Raw genomic sequence first — 10824 nt, 5'->3', positions numbered from 1 at the left:
GAATGTAGACTTATAGTCTAAAGTGAGTAGAGCCTGTGAAATGCAAACCAGGATACCTGGGATAGCACAGAAAGAGTAATAAACCAAGCTATTATTGGGAGTTAAAGAACACAGTGTTGGGTGCCCTTTAGTGCAGAGATAAGCACTGAACAACCCACATCCTGCCTGGTGGGGGGCTTGGATCAGCCTGGTTCCGCAGTGTGCACGATGTGATGAATCACATCCTTGGCCAGGTTACCATCACCACGGAGGAAATGTGTGTTTGAATCTGCAACAGATCCTTGAGGTCCTGAGCAATTGGTTGGAAAGACACTGAAATCCAGGGAATAACCAAATCCCAGAATGGTTTGTGTTGGAAGGGACCTTAAGGCTCATCTCGTTCCATCCCCTGCCATGGGACATCTTCCACTAGACCAGGTGGCTCCAAGCCCAAGGGATGGGGCAGCCACAGCTTCTCTGGGCAACCTGTGTCAGGGCCTCCCCACCCTCACAGCCAAGAATTCCTTCCCAATATCCCATCTAACCCTGCCTCTGTCCGTGGGAAGCCATTCCCCCTTGTCCTGTCACTCCAGGCCCTTGCCCAAAGTCCCTCTGCAGCTCTCTTGGAGTCTCTTTAGACACTGGAAGAGGCTCTGGGTCTCCCTGGAATCTTCTTTTCTCTCGATACCTCCCGCCCCGGGTGGGCTCGGGCAGGGCAGGGTCGCGCTCTGACCGGACCCATCGCACTGTCCCCAGCCCCCGGCCCTGTCCCGCAGCTCAAGGGGCCACCACAAGCACCCCCCCACGGGCATCCCCCAGTCCGTGCGATTCCTCCCTCTCCTCTCCCATCTCCGCCGTTTCCTTCCATTGATTTCGGCCGGGAAGGACATTCCAGACGCCGCGGGCGCCACCTGGTGCCGCCGGGGCCGGGCACGGACCGGGGCGGTGGCGGTGCCACACGCGTGTTCGGGGGGATAAATTCCTGGCAAAAGTGACTCCCTGTTCCCCCGGGCCACCTCCACGTGTCCCGCGGGGATCTGTCGCACGGGGCGGGAGCAGCTGGAACTCCAAAAGTTTGGAGTTCCCTCCCAGTCCTGCTGCCAATGGCATTTAACTCCTTGAAGCTGAGAATTTCCCCATAAACTGGGGAAGCTTCCCCCAGGAAGCTGGCCAGGCAAGAGCGCCGTTTGCTGCTGCTCTGCCCTGGGATGCTGCCGTGAGCAGTGTCCTGCAGGAGTGCCTGGCCCCGGGGCTGGGGTGACACACTGGAGACACTGTTCCAGCCATGGATCCACAGCCGTGGGCACTGTGAGCCACGTCCTGGCCCTGAGACACCCCTGGGGTCTGTAGGGGTGTCCTGGCTCCAAGGAGAGGGAAATGTGAGTGAGGGTAGGGTTAGATGGGATATTGGGAAGAAATTCTTCCCTGTGAGGGCAGTGAGGCCCTGGCACAGGTTGACCAGAGAAGCTGTGGCTGCCCCATCCCTGGGAGTGTCCAAGGCCAGGCTGGATGGGGCTGTGAGGAGCTGCTGACCCCCTGTGCAGGACCTTGCTGGGCTCCAGCCCCCATGAGGGACCACTGGCTGCCCTCTGGAGAGGGTTTTGGGTTCAGTGGTGGGGGACAAGGGCTTTGCCTGTTTAGTGCTGTGGAAATGTGTGAATTGTTTGCAAACCCTCTGCAGAGCTGGGCTGGGCTGTGTGAGCAGCAGGCAGAGCTGTGGCTCCCTGAGGGATCCAGCGAGACCAGCATGATGCCCCTCAGCCATCTGGCAGCCCCTCCCAGGAGGTCAGGGACAGACGAGGGGCAGCAGAAACAGGGGGACACGGCTGCCAGCACAGCACTGAACCCCCACACCCCACAAATGCAAAGGGTCTTGCAGACCCACCAGCACCAGCACCCCTGCAGACCCACCCACACCAGCACCCCCTGCAGACCCACTAGCACCAGCACCCCCTGCAGACCCACCAGCACCAGCACCCCTGCAGACCCACCAGCACCCCCTGCAGACCCACCAGCACCAGCACCCCTGCAGACCCACCAGCACCCCCTGCAGACCCACCAGCACCAGCACCCCCTGCACGCCCGTGACTGCCCACATGGAGACAGGTGTCCCTCCAGAGCTGACCTGCAAGGGATCCAACACAGCTCCCACCCCTGTGCGCCCTGAGCACGGCCCCTGCTCTCACACGTCTGCCCAGGCTGTGCCAAGCAGCAGTTGGGCTGTGGGGTGGGTTTGATGCCATGTCTCCAGCTCCCGGAGCCCGGCCCGGCTGCCTCGCTGTGGCACTTGGCCAAACCTTACTCACCACACGGTATGAGACTTTTATATTTAGCCAGTGCAGAGACAATATCTCCAACTTAAAAATAGGTACAAATGAGCCTGCAGCTCTCACTGATGGCACTGGAGTGCTGCAGAGAGGCTGTGGCACGGTCAGCCGCAGGGCAGGGCGGTGTCAGGGCAGTGCCATCACCGCGGGCCGGTGCCACCACCAAGGCCAGAGCCACCTCTACCCTTGCACACCTGGGCTGGTGCTGAGCCTTCCTGGGTGCTGAGGCTGCAGCTCTGCCCAGTGCTGGCCCTGAAGGGGCTCTGTTGGGAGTGTAATCCCAGGTCTCCTTGTCCCCCCTGCCCGGCTCCCGCAGCCCGGCCGTGCGCGGTGCACCCGCGGGAGCTGTGCCGAGCTGTCACCATGGAGATGCCGGCGGCTCCAGGTCCATCCTTCGGGGGAAATGCAGAGGAAGAGAGAGGTTGCTTTGTAGCAAAATTATTAGCAATAATCTTAATTTTTATTTAAGTTATTATTTTCAGTCATCCCCCTCTTGTTCTTCATAGATACTGGTGCATATCGGCCCAGTGCTGGGCTGACGTGGGTCTGTTGGAACCACCTGCTCTGCCTACACATGGGATATTTGACTCCCACGATTCTGAGGGGTACGAGAGTGCAAGTGGCACTTGGAAAATACCTGTTGTTCCCACAAACCCCTCGCTGCAATGGGACAGCTCGGCTTTAGAAGGCACAGCCTGTCAGAAGCAGCAGGCCCAGCTGATGCCAAGGGCCTGTGTGTGATGGGCAGAGGCAGCAGGCACTCACAGTACTTGCAACACTGGGATCCAGGGGATGCATCACCATTCCTACAGGCAGTAAACCCCCTCGGTGCTAAATGTGCTTTGTAGTGCACTTGTAAATTGACCTGTAGTGTGTTTGTAAATGGACCTGTGATACATCATTTAGGAGCTCACATCATAAGACCATCATTCTTTCAGTGGGATTAGGAAATTGTTAAGCTCAGAAGGAGCAACACATCATCTTTCCAAAAATAAAGCACCTCATGATTTTAGTGTGAGTTCTCGTTACTGATACACGTGAACAGCCCATGATGGCAGAGCCTCTCCCCTCCCTGGGGTTCTCAGAGCCTGTGCCATTTACCTGCTCCATCCCAAAGGATTCACATTGGATCACTGTTTGCTGAGCGCTGCTGGAGCTCTAATTTACATTTTCCAAATATCACGACTCCTTTCTCAGCCCCGTTCCACCCACCTCGCTTTGCTCAGCCCTGAGCTGTGGTGCTCAGCCCTGAGCTGTGGTGCTCAGCTCTGAGCTGTGGTGCTCAGCTCTGAGCTGTGGTGCTCAGCTCTGAGCTGTGGTGCTCAGCCCTGAGCTGTGGTGCTCAGCCCTGAGCTGTGGTGCTCAGCCTGCCGTGTGTGGTGCAGGTTCTGTGCTCACCATGCCAGGAACGTACAAGTGCATTTAATTGTGTCACTCGTGGTTTCTCAGACACACCTCTCTGTCAGGTTGTGTTATCCCCAACTCTCCAAGTGCCACAGTCCCTGCCAGGTCTCACAGCTCCAAGCCCTTCTCCCATGCTGAGCTCTGCTGACTCGAGTGGGAGGAGAGCAGAGGTCAGAAATGGGAATGCTTGGGAAGAGCTGGGAGCCAGCACCAACACCCGCCCTGTCCTGGCCAGTGCAGGGGGCTGCTCCTGGCACATGAAGTCCAGCATCAAGGTTTGATTCCAGCCCATGAATTTTCCTCTCAGAGCTGCTGCTTCTCATGGAGTCCAGCTGGAGGCTGGCAAAATCCTGGGGGTTTCTGAGCAGGAGAAATTCAAAACCTTCAGTTGTGCTTAGTGGAACTTGCCTAAACCAGCAGTGGGTTTGTGTCTGGGGAGGTGACACAGAACTGGTTTGACACCTCCTTGCCTCAGCCCCTTACAGCTTTGACAGGTTTTCCCTGAGTTTTTACAAATAGCAAGCCCAGGACACACAGTAGCTGTGAGGAGCTGGGAGAGGATGGACTCCAGCAGCAAATCTCCCCTAATGGTTTCAGCTCCTCTGGGAAGAGGGATTCTTCTCCTGAATGCACTTGGCAAAGAAGCTTTGCTAAGATATAGAATTAAGCTACTTTTTTCCTTTTTAAATAGTGCTAATCAGCTTAACACCGTGAAAGACACCGTGGAGAAGTTGCTTTGTAATTTCAGAAAACCCTGGAATCCTGACCTCGCTGTGGAATTACCCTGGGGTGCCCTGTCTCCAAACCTGTGCATTGGCAGTGGGAGGAGAGGAGAAGGAGACAGGGAGAGACACATCTTCCACCCTGGTATCTGCTGAACATTCCCTAGGTGAGGATCCCTATGCCCCCGGCATGGACACAGGGACCCCAAGGCAGCACCCAACGCCCCGGGGTGCTCCCCCCAGCACTGGGGGAGTCAGTCAGAGCTGAGCTCCGTGCTCACGGCCAAGAGAAATATTTCACTGCTGGGTTTGGGGTTTCTCCAGAACAGGTTTTATGGTAAAGGCACGGCAGTGCCAAACAGGACATATGCTGGTCCTGCTCTGGTTGATTCCGGTATAATCAGATAATCTGTTTCATCTGGGAAAAGTTTGTCCGTGGTAATTCCGTCCCGGAGCACGGACACGAGGCTCTGCACGCTCAGTCCCCGCCCCGGAGCACAGCACGGGTTCTGTCCCTCAGCTGCAGCACCTCTCTGGGAACAACCTGTGCACTGCTCTGCTCCCACATCATCCTGTGGGGCAGCAGCTCCTTGGTGGCTGGTGGGGAAAAAACCTCCCTGAAACTTAAATAAAGCTGCCGATAAATATGGATGTAGCAATGGAGCAGCACCCGCCCCCCACCCGCGCGCCGCTCCAGCCCTTCCATGCGCGCTCCTGGATCCCGCAGTATTTATAACCCGGCCGTGTGTGTCTCCAGCACAGCACGAGGTCGGTGCCAGCCCCTCCCTGGCGGCAGGGCCGGGGGGCAGCGAGGCTCGGGACCGGCCCCGGGCTCTGCCCGGGTTGGCACGGGCGGCTCTGGAACAGCCCCGCGGGACCCGCAGCTCACCCGGGAGCCGCTCACCCCCAGGTGGGAAATCACAGCCAGGAAAAGTGACCCCCTTGCAAGAGTCTGGGAAGGACGAGGGGTTTGGAGGGGGCTCAGAGCAGCTATTTTGGTGTTGGATGCCAAACCCCAGGCGGAGCCGAGATGAAGCAGCTCAGAGATGTGTGGAAGGGAAGGGAGACAGAAAAACAAGTGAGGAAAAAACCCGGAGGTGCTCCTGCTTCCTTAGGAGGTTGCAAATGTGGTCTTTGGAGGCCCAGGGATGCTGATTAACTTGCACAGGCAGACATAGACCCTGACATCAATTAAATACTGCTGCTGAGGTGAGGTCAATAGTAATTATAACCTGCTCATATCTTCGCACATTAGAGACATGTTTAATCTTTTTATTGAAAAGCTTTTTACTGAAATTATGGAGTATGATAATTTTCTACAGTGTCCTGTTTCCTATTAAGTAAATGGAAAGGCAGTGGATTGCACTTCATCAGCTCTGCCTCAGTCAAGTTCCTGCTGAAGAAATACCTTTAGGGCTTGTTTGGTGGTTTATTAAAAAAAAAAAAAAAAAAAAAAAAGGAAAAAAAGCCTTTTAAGTGGCTTTGAAAAGGGAGATCACACTTATATCAGTATTTACACACCCTTTATAATATAAGCCTCAGTGTCAATGACCATGACCGTGGGACAGCCATACTTTTGTGTTTTCCAGGGAAATCCCACTTCTGCCTGTTTCTGGCTTTGCTCACTGAGCTCCCAGAGGCACCAGGTTCTGCTGGAGCACCGCGCTGGTGGCAGGAATGGGAATGCCAGGTTGGTTCAGGAGGAACGTCATGTTTTGGAGCTGCAGAGGGAGCTCTGGCTTCCACCTGCACACATTCTCTGCCTCATGAGTGTCACACAAGGCAGCTTTGGGTCGGGAGTTGCCCAGATCTGTAGAGCTCTTCCACTCAGCACAAGCCCAGTAAGGAAAATCGTGTTTTTACTGGCTGGGGACACGCTGCCCATGGCAGAGTAACCTGGGACCACAGTGGGGGATGGCAGCACCACGTGTGCCAGCCTCCTGCCGGCCGTTCCCAGGCAGTGGCCACGCTGAAGGTGTTCACCCAACTTGGTAAGGTACCTGTGAAACCTCACTCACCTCAACCCAGATGGTTCAGAGAGAGCAGCACAGCCAGTGGCTCGGTATTGCCCTGGAGCAGTGACAGCAGCAGGGCTAGGGAGGAGGTCTGGGAGGTAGGCTGGGAACAGGGAGCGCTGGAGAAGGGGTGTCTGCCTGGCTGCCTGAGCTGGACGTGCCTCCAGGAGAGAAAACGCGGCTCCTCCGTCACGCTGCCTGCTGGGAACCAGCTGGGAAGTGGCTGGGAAGCAGCTGGGAAGCGGTTGCAGCCCCTGCCAACACGGCCTGGAATTGCTGTGAGCTCAGCACTGAGGGGGATTGTGTGGAACCAGAAGCAGTGGAGGGGAAGGGACCACAGGCAGTGCTGGGTGCCAGCCAGGCACAGCCTCTGCCAGGGCATGCCAGCAGCTCCTGCCTCCCCTCCTGAGCTGCTCTCTCTGCTCCTTTTGGAGAGGCTGTGAAGGGATTTGTCCAAAGCATCAGTTACCTCATGTAGTCTGTTGGCATCATCGTGCTGAGGGTGCAGGGAATCAGGCAGCTGTGCTGGTGCCCCAGACTTCAGGAGCACAGCAGTGCTGCCTGGCCACATGAGGCCTTGTGGCACCATCCTGGAGCTGCTGGTTGTGAGGCTCAGTCCTCTTCCCCCCTGATGAACCTGCCCTGTACCTGAGCTGGAGAGGCTGTGGCTCACGTACAACTGGGCTGGAGCTTGTGGCCCCTCAGCATCCCTGGGATCCATGTGTTAGGATGGGCTAATGAGGGCTAATGGTCACCTGGCACTGAGACAAATGTATTAGATTTGTCAGGGAAAGTTTATATCCCTGTTAAGTGGCTTTTACAGAGAGCTGATACAGTGGTTAGTACTTCTGACTCAGTGCTTTGCTGCTCCACAGAATTTCCACGTGGTTTCGGGCATCCCCACCATTCCTTGCCCCCTTGTCTCCTGGTGGCACCATTCCCTGGACCCAGGGGAGGGCTGGGGAGAAGCAGATCCTAAAGGCACTGAGGCTCAGATACAACGGTGACAGGAGGGATTGAAACACTTGTAGTGGCTTTGGTGATCCTTAGGAAAGGCGGGAATGCCCAGCCAGGCTCAGGGTGTCCTGCAGAGGAAAACACCCGCACCAGGGCCTTGGCCCCTCTCACAGGTGGTGTTGCCATTGCCCACCAAAACACCTCATTTGGCTGGATGAACATGTGAACAGCTCTCTAGGTTTGGAGTTGATGAAAAGGAGCACCACACTCCAATCTCTTTCAAAACAGAGACCTTGGAAACCACTGGAGCCTGACACACCTCTCCAGGTGTTATATAAGGTAACTGTTCACAGCACGAGCTGGCAAATATCATATGTGATAACTAATAATTACATGGCACTGAAATGTGACTCATTTCCAGTGATCCTGGGTGCATGTTTATACCCTCACAACCAGTACTGCCAAAGAGAGCAAAAGCCTCTCGAGGAGTCCCAGCCTGGGGGGTGTCCTGGGGCAGCTCCTGGGGGGGGTCAGCCCTGGGGGGGGGTCAGCCCTGTTCTGCCCAGTGTCCTGGGGGATTTCTGGGGGGCACAGCCCAGTTCAGCACCAGCATCCCAGGGGATTTCTGGGGGGCACAGTCCAGTTCAACCACAGCATGCTGAGAGATTTCTGTGTATGCAACCTGGTTCAGCCCAGTGTTCTGGGGGTTTTTGGGAATGCACAGTCCAGTTCAGCCCAGTGTTCTGGGGGATCGTTGGGGATGCACAGCCCAGTTCAGCCCCACCATCTGATGCAGAGCACCCCAGGGCAGCTGACTGGGTCTGCAACCTGCCCGAGCCCCCTCAGCTGCCACGTCCATGTGTTGGTGCTGTGGGAGGAGTGTGGCTGTGGCTGCTGCTGGGAGCACCCTGGCTCCAAAATCCATCTGGGAACCCCCATGCCCCAGCAAGGCTCCTCAGGGCAGCCTCTGTCCCTGCTCTGTGACCTGTTTAGCTGCAGATATTAAATCTGGCATTTAATTACAGGTGGTGCTGACAGTGGGGTTAGTCAGAGGCAGTGGTTAAGCCCAGGGTTTGTGCTCTCTGGCTGCATCAGGCAGGACCAGCAGCACAGCCAGGGCTGGCTGCTCACAGTGACATCCAGCAGCATTTCACAATGTGCAGATTATTCCTGGGGTTTGCTGGATAGACCCTGCCACGAATTAATTAGAGTTTATCTTAGTCTAAGAGGGAAATTCCTGTTTGCTCTTTTAAACAATTCAGCCTAAGAGGCAAAGTGAGCCCAGAATGCAGCCCCTCAACTCTTGGTGTCGATTCCTCTGTTTCCTCCTGGGGAAACTTACTGGAGCTTCTAGATCTCTTCCTGAATCTTACAGGCACAGGGGCTTCAGGGCCAATTACTGGGCAAGTGATAAAAGCCCCATTTGTGCACTGCCAGGGCACTGTGTTTTCCACCTCCCCATCTTTTGCAGCAAAGTATCAGGAATTTGTATGACTTACAAGTGAATCTTAGTGTTTTAGGGACACATGCACACACACATAGTCACACCCCCCCCTTAGATCCATCCGTGTGTAGCTGATGGTGTATTTTTAGATGTGGTGTAAAATGATCCTGTTCCTGAGCTCTGGTCAGTGTGAATTGATTAAGAAAAGGAACAACTGAAAGCTTATGTTTGTGTACATTCTACACAGAGGATTAATTTCCAAAGGCTTACTTTGGAGTCCCCTCCTGGATGAGGGTACAAACAGGTGAAGAGCTGGTGCCACCTGCCCTGCTGGCTGTGCTGCACCTCCTGCTCCCGTTCTGGGCTGACCTGCACCCCGGAGCCCTGAGCTGCCACAGGCCTCCACTCTATTTTGGGTGCAGGTAACTATACTTAGGGCTGAGTCACCCCTTCCAGTATCAGTTACAGGAGAGCTTAAATGAGCAGAGTCAGTGGCCAAACCCGCTGGTGAAGGATCGGGGCCACGACGCTGACCCGGAGCCTCTCTGGCCGCGTCGGCAGCCACGGATGCGTCGGGCAGGTGACAGTGGGGGAACAGCTCTGCCCCTTCTCCTTGGCTGAGCCCAGTGAAGGGCCGTGGGGTGAATTCCAACCAGCAGCTGGGAACAGTGAGGTGGGTGCTGTGGCTGTGCTGGCTCCATCCCCACTGTGGGCAGGGCACCCACAAGCCCCTATGGAGGTTTTAAAGCAGCATCCCTCTATGGAGCCATCCCCTGAGGGCACCATGGCCTGGGGTGCTACAGAGAACTGCTAGCCAAAAATTCAGGTCTGCTTCCTTGTGTACATCCATTAAGGGCAACTGCTTATACAGCCATTTACTGGGGGATGGGAATCACTGAGACTCACTGGGATTCACTGGGACTCACTGTGTTTAACCTCTCCTGGTTTTAGCAGCCTGCTGATCCTGGAGCCAAAGCAGCTCTCAGAGCACTCAGGAACATGCCCGAGGGGCCGTGGCAGTGCTGGATCCTGCTGGTGTGGCACCAGCCCTGCCAGCACACAGCACTGAGAAATGTTTTCCTTTGCAGATTTATCCCTGTGCAGAAAAGGAAGGGTAGAGAACATTTTCATTGAATCGCAGCCAAACAGGCAAGTCAGCTCCTCCATCTGCTCCCAGGGAGGGTTTGGCTGTTGATTTGCCTCTGTGGGTCTCTCTGGATCTGTTTGCTCTCTGGACCTGTCCATGAGATACCTGTGGGTCAGGTTTCTTCTGATTTTTGCTGTGCTCTGTTGTCACTGCCAAGTGACTTTTTGCCCAGAGTCTGAAGGAGACGAAATAACTCAGGACCAAAGGAACACCTTGGTGGAAAGTGGTTCTGATGGCAGCAAGAGCCAGCTTGTAAACCCAGAGCTTTACTTCAGTAATACCTGAATATTGGCATAAATTTTTTTAAAAGCATTTAACATTAGAAACTTTATTTTTAGTGTGTAAATGTCAAGGTGAACGACAGCTTTTCAATCTTTCTCTGGCTCCTCCTGCTCTGTGCCCAAAGCTCCTGTCCCCCTCCATCACCCCTCCGTGGGGCTGGGAGCCCCCTCCGTGGGGAGGAGGAGGAGAATACTGCATCCAGCAGGGCTGGGAGGTGATGGGGTGAGGGACAATGGGATGGGAGTGTGATGGGGTCAAGGGGTGATGGGATGGAGGGTGATGGGGGGTGATTAGGGTGATGAGATTGGGGGTGTTTGGGCTGCTGCAGGACTGGGATGGGCAGGGGGAGGAAGCAGCCCTCTCCCAGCTCTCTCCCTTCTCCAAAGGACTTTGTTTTAAAACAAGTAGTCTTTTAAAAATCTAGGGCAAGTCAGCCTCCTGCCAAAATTAGTCTTTGTGCAAGAGCATGAGAAGGAATTTTAATGGGTAGCTGGTATGTGGGGATGAGGGGAATGACTGCTTTTACTATCTAAATGCTGTTTAAATA

This window comes from Chiroxiphia lanceolata, chromosome 10, assembly GCF_009829145.1.
Source record: "Chiroxiphia lanceolata isolate bChiLan1 chromosome 10, bChiLan1.pri, whole genome shotgun sequence".
Taxonomy (NCBI): domain Eukaryota; kingdom Metazoa; phylum Chordata; class Aves; order Passeriformes; family Pipridae; genus Chiroxiphia; species Chiroxiphia lanceolata.
Note: the sequence above shows the minus strand (reverse complement) of the source record.